Here is a 21105-nt window from a genome sequence, read left to right as displayed (position 1 = left end):
GGATAATGGTTGCACCTTTCCAGAGATCTGGGACCACTTCCCCCTTCGCTAGGGCATTTGCTACAAGGAGGGTATATCTCACCCATCTAGTCATATCGTATTTAAAAATGTCAGGGGGAATACCGTCTAGACCTGGCGCCCTCCCACATTTCACGGAGCCAATGGCGATTTCCGCTTCTCTAAGGGAGAACAGATCGTCGGTTGCATAAACCGGTGTTATACTATCTGCTGCCACGGGATGGTTAACTTCCGCATACTGTGGTCTAAAATAATCAACCCAAGCTTCCTCTGCTACATTATTGTCTGGCTTCGCAGGACCAGCTCCACTGCCCCACTTGATAATTTTCCAAAATGACCTGGAGTCTTTGTTATCAGAGGCCTCTTTTAGTTCGGCCCAGTGATCTTCATCCCATTTCTTTTTTGCACGATAGATGGCCATTTTGTACAGTTTCCTATTCTTTATCACTGCAGCACGGTCCCTATTCCTTATGGCTTGTCCCAGGTCTAATCGCGCTGATCTACAATTACTATCAAACCACCTTCCCACTTCTTTAGATTTCTTCCCATTCCTTTTTTTAATGAAGAAACATGGTCTCAGGAGGGAGAATAACTTATTGTGGATTTCGGTGATACTACTATCCCCTGGAACCACTGGAACCGCGGCTTCCATCGCGGAAATCGCACTATCAACCACGTTATTGATGTAAGTCATAGTGGCCTCATTTGCCAGTACCTTTGGCCATTTTAACCTGCGTTCATCATTACTCATAACAGGGGTTTCATCGTCTGTCTCTAGAGGGTTACCCGCATCAGTATTCCACCACCTATGAGTCACACAGAGGGGGTTGTGGTCACTTTCAACCCGGGGCCTAACAGTCATATCAACAACCCCTTTCCACAGCTGGAGACTACACAATATGTAGTCGATTCGACTCCTGTTGATACCATTGTCAAAAGTGTAGCTGCCCTCCTTGTCCCCAGGTGTCCTCCCATTCAGTGCTCTTAAACCATGTTCCATACAAATTCCATTCAGTAATAAGATCTCTTTTGTCCATCTCTTTACAGATTTTAGGCATAGAGATGGTACTCCCCAGAGATTATCCTCTTGACTCTCCAAGAGGTCATTTGTGCAGTCCAAAGGTTCAAAAGTCCTGTTGAGGTCCCCTACAATTATCGTTACACTTTCCTGGGACTTGGCCTCTATGGCAGTAGACAACAGCTCAATAGTGGGTAAACTGGTTACATTGTTACCTCTCACGTAGACATTATACAAATCTATTGGTTGACCCTTGGCTACGGAGATTCTTAATACTTGCAAATCACTGTTTCCCAGGTCCAACATTTTGATGTTGATGTGCAGGTCCTGTCTAACCCAAACAGTTAGGCCTCCCTTGGGCCGCCCTCTTCCCCCTTTTAAAGCTGGTATACAATAGTTCAAATAACCAAAACAAAAGAGGGTATCACAAGCCCAGGTTTCTTGGAAACAGCAGATGTCATACCAACTTATAAAGTTCACCCAAGATTGGGAATCCAACTTACTGGCCAACCCGGCAACATTCCAAGATAAAAGCGTACCAATGCTAGCATCTGGCCCATCTCGAGTGTTAGTGAATGGGAACACTTGGGGTAACATTGGGCTTTCAGTAGAATTAGTCAGCCTTTCTAGGTCATCTATTGGATCGACAGTCGTATTAACTGTCGCTGGGTATGTTATCATGACATTTGTATTTAGGATTCCCAGTCTAAAACCACCTTCTTCAGCCAAACTCCCCGTCTCGATATTATTGGCCGATAGGTTTGTAACAATAGTATTACCATAGACATCACATAGCCCTTTTGGCTCGTTGTTATTCCCACCTATACTATCTATTCTGGTTTGTCAGTATCCCCATCCCGGGTCCTGCCATCCTACAAGAGAGTTGTAATATGTGTATGTGGTATGATTATGACCAACAGGAGGAGGTGGTAAGGGATTGACTGGCCATGATACAGTAGGGGGAATAAGGGGTTCGTTGAGTAAACTGGTCGTTACACTAGTGGGTCGGGGGTAGAAAAAGGTAAGGTCTACAATTCCGATACCTCCCTTGGTTGTTCCCCATCCCTGCCTTGTTATCCATCCCGCCACCCTTGGATCTTGAAAATTGACCACTATACAATCCCCACCCAAGGTTTTTGGTGTATATCCCATCCACTAGCTTCTTCACTATGTCTGATTATCTCAGTTCCAATGTCCAATTCACTCCAGCTGCTCCCACAGACTAATCCACGATATAACTTCAGTCTCTTCCAAAAGGCATCACTTCAGACTCCAGCTGATCACAACTCCTTCTGATAAGTAACTGCTTCTGACTGCTTCCTTCAGTTCCAAACATCATCTCACTTCTCTCTGTTCAAAACACCATCTGCTCACAACTGCTTCTGACTTCTCTCTCTGGTTCCAGCTCACTGACTGTCTGTCTGTCTTCTCTCTTTTCCAAGCATCTTCTTCTTTCTCTGGCTCCAACTGTCTCACTGACACACTGACTAACTGGCGTCTCTCTGTTCCAAGCATCGACTGTCTCTTCTCCTCTGCTCCAACTCCTTCTGCAACTCCACTCCTTCTATTTCTGACTAACTCCGCCTCTGCACTTCACTAATATGGAATGCTCTCTCCTCATGGAAAGTTCAAACAGAGGGCTGCCTCCCACCGAATTCCTGTGCCAGCTCCGAGGCCTCTTGCGCAGCCTGCAGTGACCATCTGCATGTTACGTCTAGGCCCAAGAGACAAACACATTCCTCCGATAAGAACCAGTCTCGGCGGGTTTTCCCCTAGCGAACAACATCTCATAACTAAAACATCACCTTTACCCTGCAAGCATCTCAGTCTGCAGGGACAGAAAGCAAAATGGAGTCTCTCTAGTTCTGGGCCTTGTAGGCCTGAGAAGGATGAAATAACACTTAGCTCTGTCAGAGTACATACACAAACCATACCAATATGTAATATAAAGTCAGGACTACAGGATCCACCCTCTACTATAGGTAGGATGATGAAAGGACACATAATTATGTCATAGGCAATAGATGGATTAGAGTCAAGAATAAGGGATCTATCATCATATTAAGCAGCTATCCTCTAGTTTATGCTTCTAGGTTCTGAAAAAGGCCTGAAAAGGACCAACACAAGGCAAGAATAGAGATCCAGGATGGTAGCAAGCTTAAAGTCACCATCACTCAGAAATAGAGCCAAAAATACGGTCACAACACGTGGTTTCTCCGTTGTCCAGCAGGGTCCTGATGTCGTCTGTGGCAGTTTTGGTACTGTGGTTGCTGCAGAACCCGGATTGGGACGGGTCCAGGATGTTGTTCTCTTCGAGGTAGATGGTTAGATGTTGGTTGACACTCTTATCGATGACCTTCGCCGGGAGTTCTTGAGGTCCCTCAGGTCCGCCTTGGGGTTTTTGAGTAAGGCGTTGATCTTGACGTGCTTCCAGCTCTCCTGGAAGGTTGCTGTATCGAAGGAGATGTTCTTGATCTTGCGAAGATGGGATGCGATGGTGGCGCTAGCTTTGTTGAATATATGGTGCAGGCATTGGTCTGACGGAGAGCTGGAGTGGATGATTTTGGTGGTGTCATCGTTGTTCACAATAGTCCAGGCGAGCAGTGGGTTGGTGCGGGCTGTCGGCGGTGGGTCTGAGGTGTTCGTGGCTGTCGGGGGGGTCTGGTAGTTTAAGCTGTTTTGGATGTCTCCAATCATGTGATGAAAGAAGGTGGCTAGGGAGTCGCACAGGCCTTGTGATGGTGGGATGTCGGTGTTGGCTCTGGTGTTGGCGAGTTCCTTCACGATGTTGAAGAGCGCTCTGCTGTTGTGCGCGTTGTTGTCGAGGTGGTCTTTGAAGGAGATCCTTTTGGCGGTTCGCATTAGGGGATGGTGCCTGGGGATGGCGTTCTTGTGGGTTGCGTAGCTGTCCGGTGCCTGTTCGTGGTGCCATTTCTCCTCGAGCTTTCGGCAGGTTTGCTTGGAGGCCTGGGAGTCGGCGGTGAACCAGCTGGTTTTCCTGTCGGTCCGTCTGTTGGAGGGTTTTTTGATCGGGGCAAGCCCGTCTGCCCGACCCCCCTAAACATCGCTAGATATACCCCAGGGACGAGCTCTTACAGCTAAGACAAAAGGTAGGCCCGCTGTGTGGTCAGCTTGAGAGGTCTGATAGCCAATTCAGGCAATAAAATAAAATAAATAAAATTTGACAACATGCTTTCTTTTAAGCAACAATCTAAAGAAATAGCAACCGTCTGTTTTAACATCATAAAAGGACTACGCAAATTCTTTGATTACTTACCGCTGCCTGCCCGCCGAACAGTAGCAATCGCTCTAATTACATCTAGAATTGACTACTCTAATAGTCTGTATGCAGGGGTAACAAAATCTACCCTACACAAATTGCAGATGTTTCAAAATGCGGCGGCGCGGCTGGTCCTAAGGTGGCCCAGAAGATCATCAGCGTCAGCCGCCCTGGACAGGTTGCACTGGCTTCCCATTCAGAAGCGGATTTTATTCAAAGTCCTCGTGATCACATTCAGGTGTTTTCACAAACGTGGCCCAAAATATCTGATCAACAGATTTCACAGGTATTATCCCTCCAGAGAACTCAGGTCAGCCACGACCAATCTGATGACTGTCCCCAAGTTCAGACTTGCCACCAAGGGTGGAAAATCACTGGCATTTCTTGGAGCCAAAGCCTGGAACACACTCCCCACGGACCTCCGTCTCATAACATCAGAACAGATTTTTAAAAAATCCTTAAAAACCTGGATCTACGGATTGTCAGAATGAAAATGTAAAACTCTGGTCTAATTGTGTATAACAACATGAACGCAGATAAAAACATCGTACAATCTGTCAGCCACGAAGTCAAAGCGCCAGGATGCTCCTTGGAGTGACAGAGCGCTATATAAAAACCCACAAACATCAAACATAAAACATCAAACATGTAAGTTGTGTCCTAAAATCACCCGGGCAAAGAAATTGGGTGAACAGGCTTTAAGTCATCTTAGCATGGCACTTCTTGATTGCAGGTCACTACCACGTGGTAGAACTTAACCTTATGATCCAGGATGAGAATCTTGATATACTGTTTCTAACAGAGACTTGGCTATCAGCCAACTCGGAATTCGATATCGCTAGCGCTCTTCCGGATGGTTTCCTTATTCAATGCCAACATAGGTCGCATGGGAAGGGAGGTGGGCTTGCCATGGTCTATAAAGACAGGTTTACCTGTAGGATTGAAGATAGTTGCATAGATGACTCAGAAAGTAGTCACTCCATTATTCAAATCACCCCTAATAACTCTCTGACAGGTCTCCTCATTTATCGCCCTGCGGGCTGTATAAAACAATTCATAGGATCCATTCTAGATACTACTATAGCCGCAGCTGCGTCTTCACCTAATTTTATTATATTAGGAGATCTTAAGTTACACTTTGATGACCCCGATGACAAAGTGGCGGCTGATCTCAGGCTCGATTTTAAATCCTTCGAGCTGAATCTTATAAATAAAGAGCCCACTCACTCCACAGAACACCTATTTGACCCTATATTTTCTAATATTTTTCATTTGGATTCTAGCCCCCCTCTTCCTCTCCCATGGTCCGATCATCTTTTAGACCAGTTTGTATGGAAAACTTGTACGGACGCACCACGTGTCACATTATCTTGTACCTTAGAGAGGGCTTGGTCTAAGCTATCCTTGGAGAGTTTGACTCAGACACTTGAACAATCAGCTCCCCTCCAGGAGCCAGATCCACTAGCGGCGGATATACATTTCCGAAGTTGGCTGAATAATTCCCTAGATGTGGTACTACCCAGAAAAAGTCTAACAAAGAAGAGTAGTGTCTTTAAATCACCATGGTACACGATAGAACTCAGAAATCTTAGAAAAACATGCAAAAAACTAGAACGCATATGGCGAAAAGACTTGGCATCCAACAATAAAGCAACATACCGATCCGCCATGAGGCTTTATAAAGCCGCCCTGAAAAAGGCCCAGGCGGCTTTCTTCGAAGAGAGAATTAAAACTTCTTCGAACTCATCCGGGGAAACCTTCAAAATAGTAAAAGTACTCCTTAAGGTACCTTCCCCCCCCCAATTAGGCAGGAGAGCTCAGAAGCAAGATGTAACCAATTAGCTGACTTTTATGACACTAAAATAAACATTTTTTTAGACAGTTTACCATATAGTGTGCCAATTCCTGATTCTGATGACCACTCTGCCCCTATCCCTGGCCCTTTCCAGGAATCCTTTACCCATATATCCAGGGAAGATTTCTGTAAAGCCCTGTCCTCTATGAAAAGTGGCTCCCCGTCTGATCCCGCGCCTATGTATATTCTTAAGCGGATTTCAGATGCTATTGCCCCCTTAGCAACTGAACTTGTAAATGCCTCTCTTAGCTGAGGAGTTGTCCCCCTAGCTGGAAGCAGGCTAGGGTGAAGGCCCTTCTAAAAATGCCAGGTCTCGATCCTTCTGACCTGGCCAACTTCCGCCCAATATCGTTGTTACCAGGCCTCAGTAAAATCGCGGAGAAAATGGTCAACCAGCAGCTCTCCTCCTTTCTGGAAAACAACTAACTGCTGCGTAATTCCCAAACGGGCTTTCGCCCGGGTCAGGGTACCGATTCTGCCCTGATAGCGGTGGCGAAAGAGGCAAGATGCATCTTGGATTCAGGGGGATCTGCTGACGCGATCCTCCTGGATCTAAGTGCAGCTTTCGACGCGGTGGACCATGGTATTTTAAGTCAGCGCCTCGCTAGATTGGGAGTATCGGCATGGCCTTACAATGGCTCTCATCTTTTTTGAGAAATCGATCTTTTCAGATCTGGGAAGGCAGTGCTCTTTCTAAATCTATCCCGCTCCAGTGTGGAGTGCCTCAGGGCTCTTCACTGAGCCCTACCCTTTTCAACGTTTAAATGGCCCCACTGGAGGATGTGGTTAATCATTTTGGGATTAAAATAGTTACCTACGCGGACGACACCCAACTAGTCGTCTCGCTATCCCAACAAGAGAGGTGCTCGGAAAATCTATTTGCCTGCCTTTCGGGAATACATTCCTGGATGACCAGCTCTCAGCTCAAACTGAACGGAGCCAAAACAAAGCTTATGCTCCTGGGCCACCAACTAACATCCTTACCTAAGTCCATCTGGCCTCCCTGCCTGGGTGATGTTCCCGCCCAGAAAGATGAAATCAAAAGCTTAGGGATATGGTTCGAGCGGGACCTGACCTTCAGGACTCAAGCAAAGAAAACAGCAGGTATATGCTATGGCCTACTCCGGTCTGTGCGGAAGGTTCTCCCACTCTTGCCATTTCAGTCCAGGAAGCTGCTAATCCTGGGGCTAATATTATCTAGACTGGATTACAGCAATGCCTTGTTTCTGGCGGCACCTGAAGCCACCATCAACACGCTCCAAAGTGTTCAGAATTTAGCAGCCAGGCTGCTTACCGGCTCCTCAATAAGATCCTCGGCCAAGTCGGCACTGAGATCTCTTCACTGGTTGCTGATTCGTGAAAGAATACAATTTAAATCTCTTTGCATAACCCACAAGGCACTTCAGGGGAGGGGACCCCCTATCCTTAGGAATTTGATCCGCCCCTACAAGTCCTCTCGGACTCTCCGTTCTGACCTCGGAAACTTGGCCATTGTCCCTATAGTGAGGAAGGCGCGCGCTGGGGGACGTCGATTCTCGGTTAATGCGGCAGCGCTTTGAAATGCCCTTCCTGTCATGATTCGAACTGAACCCAGCTATCTGAAGTTTCGGAAGCTCCTTAAAACATCTATCTTTCCCAATGAGCCCTAATTAACGGTACCCTCTTCAGTTTGCCCTTTGTTCTGCAGCGCTGGGACGCTCTCCGGCAGCCATGCGCTTTATAAATCAAATTTCATTTCATTTCATGTTGGCGCAGTTGTCGATCCATTGTCTGAGGTTGCGGGCGGCAGTGTCGGTGTTGATGGGGTGGGACACTTCACAACCGAACAGGGTGCTTTCCCTGAGCCTCATACCATGCTGAGTTACAGCTCAAATAAAGATTCAAATGTAGGCTCAAATGCCCCCCCACTCTCTCTCGTAGCGCTTAATGCAACAATATCTAATGAGGAATCTTGCTGTTTCCTAGTCAGCAACTCATTTACCCATGACCGTTGCATTAGCGGCTGCTACTGAGGAGCATGGGTGAGGTGAGGGAGGGGGTGCTAGATATTTTTTTTTACGTTACTTACCTTGCTGCCGGACCGCCGACTCACCTTGCATCATCCTCTTCTGTTTCTCCTTGAAGCAGGAAATACACACAGGCTCCCCTCACACCGACTTTCACTCATACTGAAAACTAAGGTCATTTCTGTTCCCTCATATCTCTTGAAGTAAAGGAATAATTAAAATCTAATTACAGATTCCCACTGTATGCAACTCCAGTTATGCTTTTAGGAGAGTGGCTGCTACAAAGCTGGCTGCACTCAGTAATGATACAACCTAAAACATTCAGGCTATGTACGGTCTATGTAAAATGTATATGTTATGAGAAATAGAAAATAGTACAGGAGGGATCAGAACATAGAAGTAAAATCATATAGTCAATTAAAGAGCTAGGAACCTGTGCCCACATGCATCAAGCATTTTTGGAGTCGCAAACGGTGCGATTCCTTAAAATCGGCCGTTTGCGATTCCAAAAATGATTTTTGAGATGCATCATTATTTTTTGTTGAAAATCGCTAATTTTGCGATTTTCCAAAATGCAATTGCATTTAAGGAATCGCAAATTTGCGATTCCTTAAATGCAATGCATCATTCTTAAAAAAATTGCGAATTCAAAGATTGCAAGTGCAAATTACCACGAGGTTGAACCTCGTGGTAATTTGCGAAAAATGTTTAAAATGCTCAAATTAGCATTTTAAGCACTGTCATGTTACAGACACACATGTCCTTAGGACATGTGTGTGCGAAACATCCATTTTAAAATACATTTCAGGGGTGCAGGGGGGGGTCCTTTGGACCCCCCCCTGCACCCATGGAATGCATCAACATTTTGCGAATTCCAATTTGCGAATTCGCAATTACCATTGATTCCTATGGGCCTTTTGGCCCATAGGAATCAATGGGAATTGCGAAATCGGGAATTGGAATTCGCATAATATTTGCGATTCGGTAAAAATTGCGATTTTTACCGAATCGCAAATATTATGCACTTTCAATGATGCATCCTGTTTTGCGATTCCTTATTTGCGATTCGGTAAAAATCGCAAATTTGGAATCGCAAAACGGGAGTTTGGTGCATGTGGGCACTGATGTACTAAACAATGCAGTATTCATACAACACTGCGATTTTCAAAATCACAGGTTTGGCAAAAGCCTTTCCGACTCACAAAAAGGATTTTTCTATTTGCAATGATATGTATCAATGCTTGATTACTGTAGTTTTGATTGCAAATCATTGAAAAATCCCAGGCACCTCGAGGGGTGTTGTAACTGAGTCGCAAAGGGTAAGAGGTCTGCACGGGACATCTTCTATCAGTCCTGCTAACCCACATCTTAGTTTACTTTCCTGAAGGCGCTGGCACAGGATCAGGAGCGGTGTAGTCCCTAACAGACTATTGTGCTCCTTACTGGACCCTTCTCTCTTGGTCAGCTAATTTGAGAAGGTGCAGAAGGCAAGAGTAAGGCATTTTTATTAAAGCATGACAGACCAGGATCTTAATTTCCAAGATTTACTCAATTAGATAAAGTACAGAAATGCTTAAGGTGGTCCTTCAGATGATATAGTCAGTAAGTATACAATTCAATAGAGAATACAGCAAAGAACTCAGTAAAGAGTAGTAAAAATAAGCATTTTGGGGGCAAAGGGTCTGCTCCGGCATGGAGAAACCATACTCTTTTCTAGGACTTTAAACAAAGCTTCATACATTTACTACATTAATACATGGTTCACATGCTTCTAACCAATTGAAATCACGCAAAGGCGCAACAGTTGCAATGGAATACATTTGAAGATTTTCTCACTATTGTACAGTGCCAAATACTGGTGTTCACTACTTCTATTCTCAGCTCATAGGGCCAGATGTAGGTATCCAAATACCGGTCGGTAACGGCACAAAATACTGATTTTTGGCCGTTACCGACCGGTATTTGGATACTGAGATGTAGGGCATCTTAAAATACAGATTCAGTAATTTTACAGAATCTGTAATTTTACAGAATTGGTAAATTTACAGATTCGGTAAAATTACCGAATCTGTATTTTAAGATGTAGGTGCCACTGTAAACAGTGCCACAGGGCTTTAAGGATTCTTTACTTACCACCAACTATTAGTTGGTGGTAAATAACGAATACCTGTGTATATGCAAATCTGTGCATGTACACCTGTGCCATGTGGCACACATACATGCCCTATGGGCATGTATGTGTGGCACACAAGCCCTAATCAGGGGTGCAACAGGGTGTCAAAGTGACACCCTGCCACCCTTGAATTGTGCGGTATTTACAGAATCGGTAATTACTGATTCGGTAATTGACATTCAGGCCCATAGGAATGAATGGCAATTACTGGATCGGTAAATACCGATTCGGTAATTACTGCATATTACCGATTCGGTAAAAAATACCGAAAATGTACCTACATCAGATTTACCGATTCTAAAATACCGAATCGGTAAAACTCGGTATTTTAGAATTGGTGATTTACCTACATCTAGCCCTTAGGCTAGATGTAGGTAAATTATTTTTACCGATTCTAAAATACCGAATTTTACCGATTCGGTATTTTAGAATCGGTAAATCTGATGTAGGTACATTTTCGGTATTTTTTACCGACTCAGTAAGATTCGGTAATTACCGATTTGGTAATTGCCATTGCCTGGAGGCCCATAGGAATGAATGTCAATTACCGAATCGGTAATTACCGATTCGGTAAATACCGAATAATTCAATGGTAGCAGGGTGTCACTTTGACGCCCTGTGGCACCCCTGATTAGGGCTTGTGTGCCATGTGGCACACATACATGCCCTAAGGGCATGTATATGTGCCAGGTGTACATGCACAGATTTTCATATACACACGTATTCATTATTTACCACCAACTAATTGTTGGTGGTAAGTAACGAATCCTTAAAGCCCTGTGCACTGTTTACAGTGCCACCTACCTCTTAAAATACAGATTCGCAAATTTCACCGAATCAGTAATTTTACTGAATCAGTAAATTTACTGATTCGGTAAAATTACTGATTCGGTAAAATTACAGAATCTGTATTTGTAGATGCCCTACATCTCCGTATCCAAATGCCGGTCGGTAACGGACGAAAATCGGTATTTTCGGCAGTTACCGACCAGTATTTGGATACCTACATCAGGCCCTTAGTGCCTTAGTACGAGTTTGGCGGTCAGACTGCAGTAGAACTATTTCCGCGCCCCCCCCAACAGCCCACGGCGCTTGCAGTCCAAAGACCGCTGTATTACGAGTTGGCCAAGGGGGTGTGGAAGTGGAAATTTAGCAGCAGTGGTGAGTACTGTTACCAAATATATCGACGCCTGTGTGTGCATTTCACCTGCATGTGTCTGATTCACACATATGTATGATATATGTAGGACAATACCATTTACCCATTACCAGGGTTCGGACCATATGTTGGCAGTCCTGGCAATGGGTACATGGTACGAAACAGACTGACCTGTATATCACCATACACAGGATTGTAATCCTCTGAGGGAAGGTCCTGTTGTGAAGGGGGGACCAGGAGAAACCGATCCACGTTAGAATGTGCCTGGAAGCGAAGTAAAGGGTGAGCATGCACCCCAAATCCTTCGTCACCACCACCTTGAAGCAGACAGTCGGATCATCAATGGTCTGCTTGTGGACCAGGCAACTTGTAATACGCACAGCGGTGCAGTTCCCCTGTACTGCCCTCTGGCGGCATCCTTTCTCCGATGGTGAACCGGGTGGTTGGCTGTCTGTTGGCAGTCTCTGCAGTCCTGTGGTAGTCTTCACAATGCTGATCTGTCCAACTCGTAATGCAGTGGTCGGACCGCCGAGCTGACAGCGCTCTGACTGCCACAGCTGATAGAGTGGTCCATGGGACCGCCAAACTTTAATAAGGCCCTTAGCTTGGGACAATCACACTGTCTTTTGAAGATTCACTCTGCTTAGGTAGCTCCCGAAATCACTTTCTCGTCTAGTGAAGCCTACGAGTTCTTTATTATCACAAAGAATAACCAGCAGTTCAAGTTCTGTGCCACAGTAAAGATGGACAACATGGGCTAATTTATCCTAAGGAAGCTAAAATATGAATTCTTACACTCCAAACATTGACTTTTAAGCAATCCACGTTTACACTTCCCATTTGGTAATTCTGTCAAGCAGCCTCAGAGAGCAAGCAATGCTCCTAGGAACAAATTATTGTTCCCCGAAGGGATCTCAAATGAGAAACATTCTTTTTATAAGTCGCACCGGTCTGTTTATTCAGCAAGGCCTTTAAAAAAAAAAAGGTTCCTGTTTGGCAATTTTATGAGTGCATACGTTAATTTATAAATTGCGTAAAGGTTCACGGAACCAGTTAGGGGGCAAATTACACATCTGGGTTCGTGAAAAAAAAAAACAGGATTGGATCCATCCAACTTGACCAACTTCAGGCCAATTTCACTTCTGCCTGGATTCTCAAAAATTGCAGAGAAGCTGGTCAACCGTCAGCTCTCTTACCATCTAGAGTCTAACCACCTGCTGGGAGACTCCCAGACTGGTTTCCGCCCCGGCCAGGGAACAGACACGGCCTTGCTGGCAGTAGTGGAGGAAGCAAGGAGCACTCTAGATACAGGAGGGTCAGTGGCAGTGATCCTCCTGGACCTGAGTGCTGCCTTTGACACCGTGAGTCATCAGGTGCTCCTCCAACGTCTGTTAGAGGTAGGTGTCTCAGGGACGGCCCTGAAATGGTTGGGATCTTTTCTCTCCAACCGTTTCTACCAAGTCTGGGAAGGATCAGAGCAATCTGCCCTATTCCCTCTTCAATGTGGAGTCCCGCAGGGCTCATCGCTGAGCCCTACCTTATTTAATATATATATGACTCCACTTGAAAGAGTGGTCGCCCCTTCAGGGGTGAAGATCATCATCTACGCTGATGATACTCAGCTGGTGGTGGGCCTCACTCAGTTGGCGGAACAACCTGAGGTGTTTCACGACTGCCTTGCCAATGTTTATCGTTGGATGTCTAACTCCGCCCTAAAGCTTAATGGAGGTAAAACCGAGCTGATGCTCCTGGGCAATTCCAGTCCCTCCATTATTGCGAGCTGTTGGCCCCGGTCTCTTGGTGATCCACCATCTCCCAAGAAGGAGATCAAGTCCTTGGGAGTATGGTTGGAGGAAGATCTGTCCTTCAGGACCCACGCCAGGAAAACCGCAGGGGTTTGCTTTGGTCTGCTGAGGTCAGCCCGAAAGGTGTTACCACTGCTTCCTGATCCAGCAAAGAAGCTGTTGATACGTGGCCTAATCCTATCGAGGCTCGACTATGGGAATGCGCTGTTTCTTGGTGCTCCCGAAGCGACCTTTAAAACCCTCCAACAGGTGCAAAACACAGCTGCGAGAGTCCTTATGGATGTTCCCAGAAGGCAGTCTGCCGCTCCGGCCCTCAAAGCGCTTCACTGGCTCCCCGTGAAGGAGCGGGTGAAATTTAAAGCGCTATGTACGGCCCACAAAATTCTGCATGGCAAAGGTCCCCCCATCCTTGCTAACATGGCCCGTCCTTATAAGCCCCCACGCCTGTTGCGCTCGGACCAAAAACATCTTCTGCAGTCAGCGAGAGTAAGGAGAGCTCGTTCTGGGGGCAGGCGTTTCTCTGTGCAGGTGGCGACTCTTTGGAACTCTTTGCCCCTCAAGATTCGCTCAGAGCCCAAGATCCTACCATTTAGGAAACTTCTTAAGACCTACCTGTTTCCACAGTAGTGATTAGTTGAGTCTCTCCTTCTGGTCTATTGCGCCGGGATGCCCCCGGGTAAGCTGAGCGCATTACAAATTTCATATAATAATAATACGTCTTTGAACATCGGACCCTGTAAAACAGTATCATGCAGTTGCAAAAAAGTTTCCATCTGTTGTGGGTTATATCGTTTGACTTTTTCTCTGGCTCAACTTTCTGCATGACATTTCTAAGCTTATTGCTGCTGACTTTGTTCAATCTAAGCCCACTTTCACCCACCTGCATCTTACTCAGCCTCATGCTACAGACATCGCCATTTTCTTTGTATAATGTTTAATTAATAAATATGTGTACAATATTCAGGAAAAAGTAATACATTAGAAAAGGTTGTCCTTCCTACACTAAGCTTCCGGTAGTTTCAGACACGTGCTCATATTGTCTGATAAATGAGTGTAGATGTACTGGAAAGCATAACAGGGTAGTCATTACAGAATTGGTATTTTATGTTTCCAAAACCTCCAATTAGTAATGCAGTATTTTTTTTTTTTTTTTATTTCTGTAGGAATTGCCTACTAGGACAAGGTTATTGATGACCTGTTAGCGAATGGTATTACTCCGTTGGTGACATTATACCACTTTGATATGCCTCAAGGTATAGAAGATCAGGGTGGTTGGAAAGCAGAAAAAACTGTCGACTTATTTACCGAATATGCACGTTTTTGCTTTAACACATTTGGGAGCAAAGTTAAATGGTGGATTACTATCAATGAGCCTCATGTTCTTGCTCGGTTTGGCTATGAAGAAGGCTACTTTGCTCCAGGAATTCGGGATCCTGGAACAGGAGCTTACCAGGCAGCACATAACATGATCAAGGCTCATGCTAAAGCTTGGCATGTCTACCACTTGCTATTCAAGGAGACGCAGCATGGTCGTGTATCAATAGCTCTAGATTCCGATTGGGCAGAACCCTTTGATCCAACCTCTGTGGAAGATCAGGAAGCAGCCAAACGTTACCTTGCCTTCAACCTCGGCTGGCTTGCTCAGCCAATTTTCATTAGTGGAGACTACCCAGAGGTGTTAAAGTCCCAGATGAGTGCAAAGAGTAAAAAGCAAGGATCCCCCACATCAAGACTTCCAGAGTTTACAGACGAAGAAAAGAAGATGGTTCAGGGTACAGCAGATTTCTTTTGTTTAAATTATTATACCACTCGTAAAATAAAACATGAAGATAACTCTCAAGGGGAACCTGGATTTGAAACCGACCAAGATATTGTGGCAATCAAGGACCCATCCTGGCCTGTACCTGGCATCGAATGGCTGGCTGTCGTACCATGGGGGTTGCGCAAACTACTGAAATACGTCAAGGTATTTTTTCCTTTGTCTTTGTTTGTAATGGAATTGTATTGGTTTGATGCTGTCCTAGGTATGACATTAATATTGACAGCACTGGGATAGCATGGTTACAGTTGGACTTAACCCTACCCAACTCCCCGGTCAACACCTCAAACCCACAGACACCCACACTGCTGCCACTTCTAAAACTCACCTGGTATAATATAAAAAAGGTTGAATTATGCACAAGTTATGGCCTTTAAAATAATGGAGATTCCTACTTTCCCTTTGTGCTGTCTGTTCCTGCAACAGTATCTTTCGACCACAAACATGGGCTTAAATTGAATCCACACTTTTCTAATGACTGATGTACATTTTGCAGAATTTTCTGTCCGCTGTGTCATTAGTAGACTTGCTCTCAAAGTCTGTTATTGTTGCCATTTCATTCAACTAACCCATTAGTCCCACTTCTGTAAAAGAAAATGAAGGGTGGAGACTAAGCACTGCTAATGTTTTCAACACATAGATCTGTCTATAACCCTTTAAGACCTCAGAGTTTGTGGTAGGGCAGACTGATGGAGATATTCCAGTGTTGTGTTTCCTGCTCTGGCTTCGTGTTCAAGCTTGTTGTCATCACACATAAATCCATCTACTGAGATACCACACACTATGGCAACACTAACAAAGTAGCTTAAATGTAATTTGTCTTAAAACACCTAAACCATTTTGCAAATACTTCACCTCTACAAATCCTCCATATATTCTGATGCTTAACCCAAGCTACCTAGAAAAGGCTTCCTGAACAACACCACAACCAATTCCACGTTTTGTTACTGTTAGGAAAACAACTCGAGCATCACATGTACACACCTCGAGACGGGATCACTGAAATAATATCGACGGACAAAATATCGAGTTGCCAAAATATCGTGGACAAAATATCGACAGTCAAAATATCGAGTTTGTATCTACAAACAGGTAAGTACAAAAATATCGAGTACAAAATATCGTTAACTAAAATATAGATGTAAAAAATATCGACTTTATTAAAAACAGTGTTAAATTAAATTAATATTAAATTTTAATTACTAAAATATACTTAAAACGACTTAAATTAAATTATAATAATTAAATAATAAATGAAAATAATAAAAATAATTTTTTAAAATCTTATTTGTTGACCCTGAACCCTAAAAATACCCCTTTACCCAAAAACCCAAAACTGACCCTGAACCCTAAAAATACCCCTTTACCCAAAAACCCCAAACTGACCCTGAACCCTAAAAATACCCCTTTACCCAAAAACCCAAAACTGACCCTGAACCCTAAAAATACCCCTTTACCCAAAAACTGAAAACTGACCCTGAACCCTAAAAATGCCCCTTTACCCAAAAACTGAAAACTGACCCTGAACCCTAAAAATACCCCTTTACCCATGAACTGAAAACTGACCCTGAACCCTAAAAATACCCCTTTACCCATGAACTGAAAACTGACCCTGAACCCTAAAAATACCCCTTTACCCATGAACTGAAAACTGACCCTGAACCCTAAAAATACCCCTTTACCCATGAACTGAAAACTGACCCTGAACCCTAAAAATACCCCTTTACCCATGAACTGAAAACTGACCCTGAACCCTAAAAATACCCCTTTACCCATGAACTGAAAACTGACCCTGAACCCTAAAAATGCTCCTTTACCCAAAATTTATCAATATTATTTAATTAGCAATTAATTATTAATTAACAATAACAATAAAGTAAATATATTAGAACATTAGCTGTAATTATTTTAATAATTAATATTATTTTTTCAAAATTAATTACTTAAAAATTATACAAAATTATATATATTAAAAATGTACTCTAATTAATGTAATTAACTAATTACAATTAATTAATTAACAATTATTTACTAATACAAAATATGTTCAAAATTATATTAATTAATTAACTAATTGATATTAATTAATTATCAATTAATTATTAATTAAAAATATTAACAAACATATATTAATTAATTAATTATTATTAAATTACTTCCCACCCTATTCCCCTATAAACCCACAACCCGCTACAGAATTACATTACGCAATTATTATAAAAACAAAATTCATGTAATAAAATATTTTATAACATTAATACACACTATTCACACATATTATTACATAAAAATACACTATAAAATATTATATATTATTAAAAAATCGATATTTTTGCTATCTATATTTTATACAGTCGATATTACTTCACTTACCTGAAAAACGATATTTTTGTAGTCGATATTATGTCCAGTCGATATTTTGTCCAGTCTATATTAAAAACTCGATATTATGTCCAGTCGATATTTTGGAGTCGATATTTTGTCTCTATACCCTCGAGACAGCTACTCAAGGTCTACTCACTTTCAGAAAACAATCCAAGGTCTCTCCTCCAGCTCCTCTAAATCGAAAACAAACCAGCCAACCAGTCACTACTCTTGAAGAGATAGATGTATTTCAAATAAAATACACATTCCACACTGTGCTCCTTTCTCCTCTAGAATGCACTTGGGTGCCTCACAGACAGACGCCCACAACCTTTGCTGGCCTGTGTGAGGTCTGTAGACCAATAATAACAATACAGAAGTTGGCTGAAATATTATGGGCACTGCCAAATATTTATTTTCAAATTAAAATAATATATCATTAGCACAAGTATAATTTAAAGTGGTCCATTAATAAAATTCAGAGACCATGATTGTCATATCGTTTATTAAAGAGCTATCATGCTAACTGTAAATTGGCCAAGGCCACCCTTACGGCATCCACGATTACTCAAGCATACAACTGTCCGCGGACTCTTTTTGCAGTGGTGAAGAAGCTAACGGGAGCAGACACAGTACCTTCTCCTCCGGCTTTAGATAAATCACAGTGTGATGCCATCGCAGATTTTTTCATCTCTAAGGTGGAGCATATTCATGAATCCTTGATTACTCCTCTGCCATCTGCTGTTTCTCTACCAGTGGATACTTTTAGCACTCCTCTTCCTTCTCCCTCAATGCACATCTACGACTGGCTATTGTTTGATGACATCACTTTCTCATCGTGCTTGAACAGTATTAGGTCAGGCTCCCCTCGGGACCCTGTTCCTATGAAAATCCAAAAACTGTTGGACCTCGAACCATGGAGAGTCCTAATGAGACTTCTGAATACATCTCTTACAGAGTCTATGGTGGCACAAGAGTGAAAGCATGCCATGGTCGTTCCCTTGCTGAAGAAGACTGGCGCAGACATCACTAACTTAGCCAATTTCAGGCCCATATCCCTGCTGCCTGCATGTTCTAAAATCTTGGAACGACATGTGAACACTCAGCTTAATTAGTTTGTCGAGAACGTGGGATATCTACATCCGTCCCAATCTGGGTTTCGCACACATTACTCCACTGAATCCGCACTCCTCGGGGTGACGGAGAGGCTTCGGCACGGTATCGATCGCGGGGAGACCTATGCACTCATCCTTTTGGATTTGAGTGCAGCGTTCGATACCGTGTCTCATTCCATTCTTCTTGACTCTCTCCGCTCCCTTGGTGTTGCTGGATCTGCGCTGGCCTGGATTGCCTCCTTTCTAAGTGAGCGCACCTTTCAGGTGTTTTCGACAGAAGCTGAATCTGCTGTCTATTCCTCGGCATATGGCGTCCCCCAGGGGTCGATTCTCAGCCCTCTGCTGTTTAACATCTATGTCAGACCCCTTGCTACCATCGTGGAGGACGCCGGTTTGACAATCTATTCGTATGCCGACGACACGCAGATTGTGTTCTCTCTCTCCAGCAGTGAGGGCCATGAGGTCTCTGCCTTGAAATCTGGCCTGTCACGCGTTGCTGCCTGGATGCATGGCCATCTGCTCAAGCTCAACGGTGACAAGACCGAGGTTGTTATTTTGGGCAAGAATAAAGATCTGTGGGGCCCTCGGCATTGGCCCTATGATATGGGTCCTTTGCCGAATCCAGTCCCCGTAGCCCGCAACCTCGGCTTCCTCATTGACGACAGGCTCTCTATGAGACAGCAGGTAACAAGGGTCGCTGCAATCTGTTTTTCCACCTTAAGATGGTTGCAGAAGATCCTATGGATGCTGCCTCGCTCTACTCAGAGAACTGTCGTCCAGGCTCTTGTGATCTCCCGCATCGACTATGGGAATGTGCTTTATCTTGGGGCCGATAAGGCCACTATAAATAAGCTTCAGGTGGTGCAAAACTCGTCAGCTCGTTTATTATGTAATGTACCCCGGAGATCTTCCGCAGCTCAGGCTCTGCGTGACCTTCATTGGCTTAAGGTCCCGAACCGTGTAAAATTAAAAACCTTATGCCTTCTCTTTAAAATCAGGCAGGATGCTGGCCCTAAATACCTACAGAACCTGGTTCAAGTCTATAAGCCTGGTCGCACTTTAAGATCTTCCACTAGTGGCGATTTTTCTGTTCCCAGAATGTGGAATGCTCTTCCGCCGGCCTTGAAAGCTGAGACTGATCTCCTCCTCTCTTTTCGTAAACAATTGAAGACCCTTCTGTTCAATTAATCCCTCTCCACTGTCTGTTCTGTTTTGGGCCTTTTGCTTGTTTTGCTTTCTTTTATCTATCCCTGGCGCCGGGAAACCCATTGAGGGTAGCTGTGCGCAATATAAGTTTAAATAAATAAATACATTTACAAAGATATTCTAACTACAACAGGCTCAACACAAATATATTCAAGTTGATTACCGGAAGTTTCACTAAATAAATAGTTAATACAATATGAAATGAAAAAGAGTTATCAGGGTGGGTCGATGAAGGTATACCCCCTAACACAATGTAGGAATTTAGTTACAATATAAAATATTCTTTTTGTCGATGAGGTCCATAAAACTTAGTGAATGAAACTAGAGCTGAAGTGAAGAAAGCCCATCATTGAGTGAGAAGGTAGCACTGCTGGTCTAGCCAGTCTGAATAATTAACCTTGTTGAGCAGTATAAGAGGTATATACAGATCACAGACATAATATTGACCACAACAATGTTGTGATAAAGAAATAGCGGTACAAAAAATATCAATTACAAAAATAGCGTTTCTTTATACTTATAATGGTAAGTACAAAAATATTGAATGCATAACATTAACACATTTGCTGTTAGATCACCCCACCCCGGTGCTGAGCCTTTTTATGGCTATTTGGGGTTGTTCGCACTTAATCCCCTGTAACTCATTTTGTCCCCATAAGGTATTCGCACCAAATTTATGTCCTTTTCTTCCAACATCTTATGGGTTCTACAGTTTCCCAGGTTTGTAGATTCCCCTTGAGGGGACTATGAAATTGGCCAAAATACAGCTAATTTGAGATTTTTTCAGAAACATTGCAAAAAAAAGTGCTGCAGAAGAAAACATCTGGGTTTTTTTACCTGCAAAAGGTATCAACAAAGGGTTTGTGGTGCTCAAATCACCATCTTCCCAGCTTTGAGGAACAGGTAGACATTTGTCAGAACACCAACATTTTCTTCACAGTTTTGGCTTTTTACAGGGACATAACCCATTTTTCCATTTTTTTGTGCTTTCAACCTTCTTCCAGTTAGTCTTAGAAATGGGTGTTTAAGCAATAATGGATCTCAGAAAACGTTCTATTTCCAAAACGTAGACAACATTATAAATTCAGCAATAATTCATTTGTGTAGACCCTTCAAGGTTTTTTAATAGAAACTCAACGTTGAAAATAAAAAATATTGAAATTGCGTTGAAATAAAAACAGTAATTTTTGCCCACATTTTAACCTGTAACTTCTGCTGAGTATCACACATTTTTTAAAGCAATTTACCATCTGCTGGACCTTCTGATTGTTGGGTTATACAGGACTT

The 21105-nt window shown here is 43.4% G+C and overlaps 1 pseudogene across 1 annotated transcript in view; it reads left to right on the top strand.

The window, feature by feature from the left end:
• Nucleotides 1-21105, top strand: part of LOC147725357 (cytosolic beta-glucosidase-like) — a 328336-nt pseudogene that overhangs the window by 137167 nt on the left and 170064 nt on the right. Inside the window, exon 4 of the transcript XR_015309776.1 lies at nt 14478-15280. The product of XR_015309776.1 is annotated as a cytosolic beta-glucosidase-like (transcript). The remainder of the gene's footprint in view (nt 1-14477; nt 15281-21105) is intronic.

Source organism: Lissotriton vulgaris, chromosome 3_2, assembly GCF_964263255.1.
Source record: "Lissotriton vulgaris chromosome 3_2, aLisVul1.2, whole genome shotgun sequence".
Classification (NCBI taxonomy): Eukaryota; Metazoa; Chordata; class Amphibia; order Caudata; family Salamandridae; genus Lissotriton; species Lissotriton vulgaris.
This window is presented reverse-complemented; position numbering and strand designations above follow the sequence as displayed.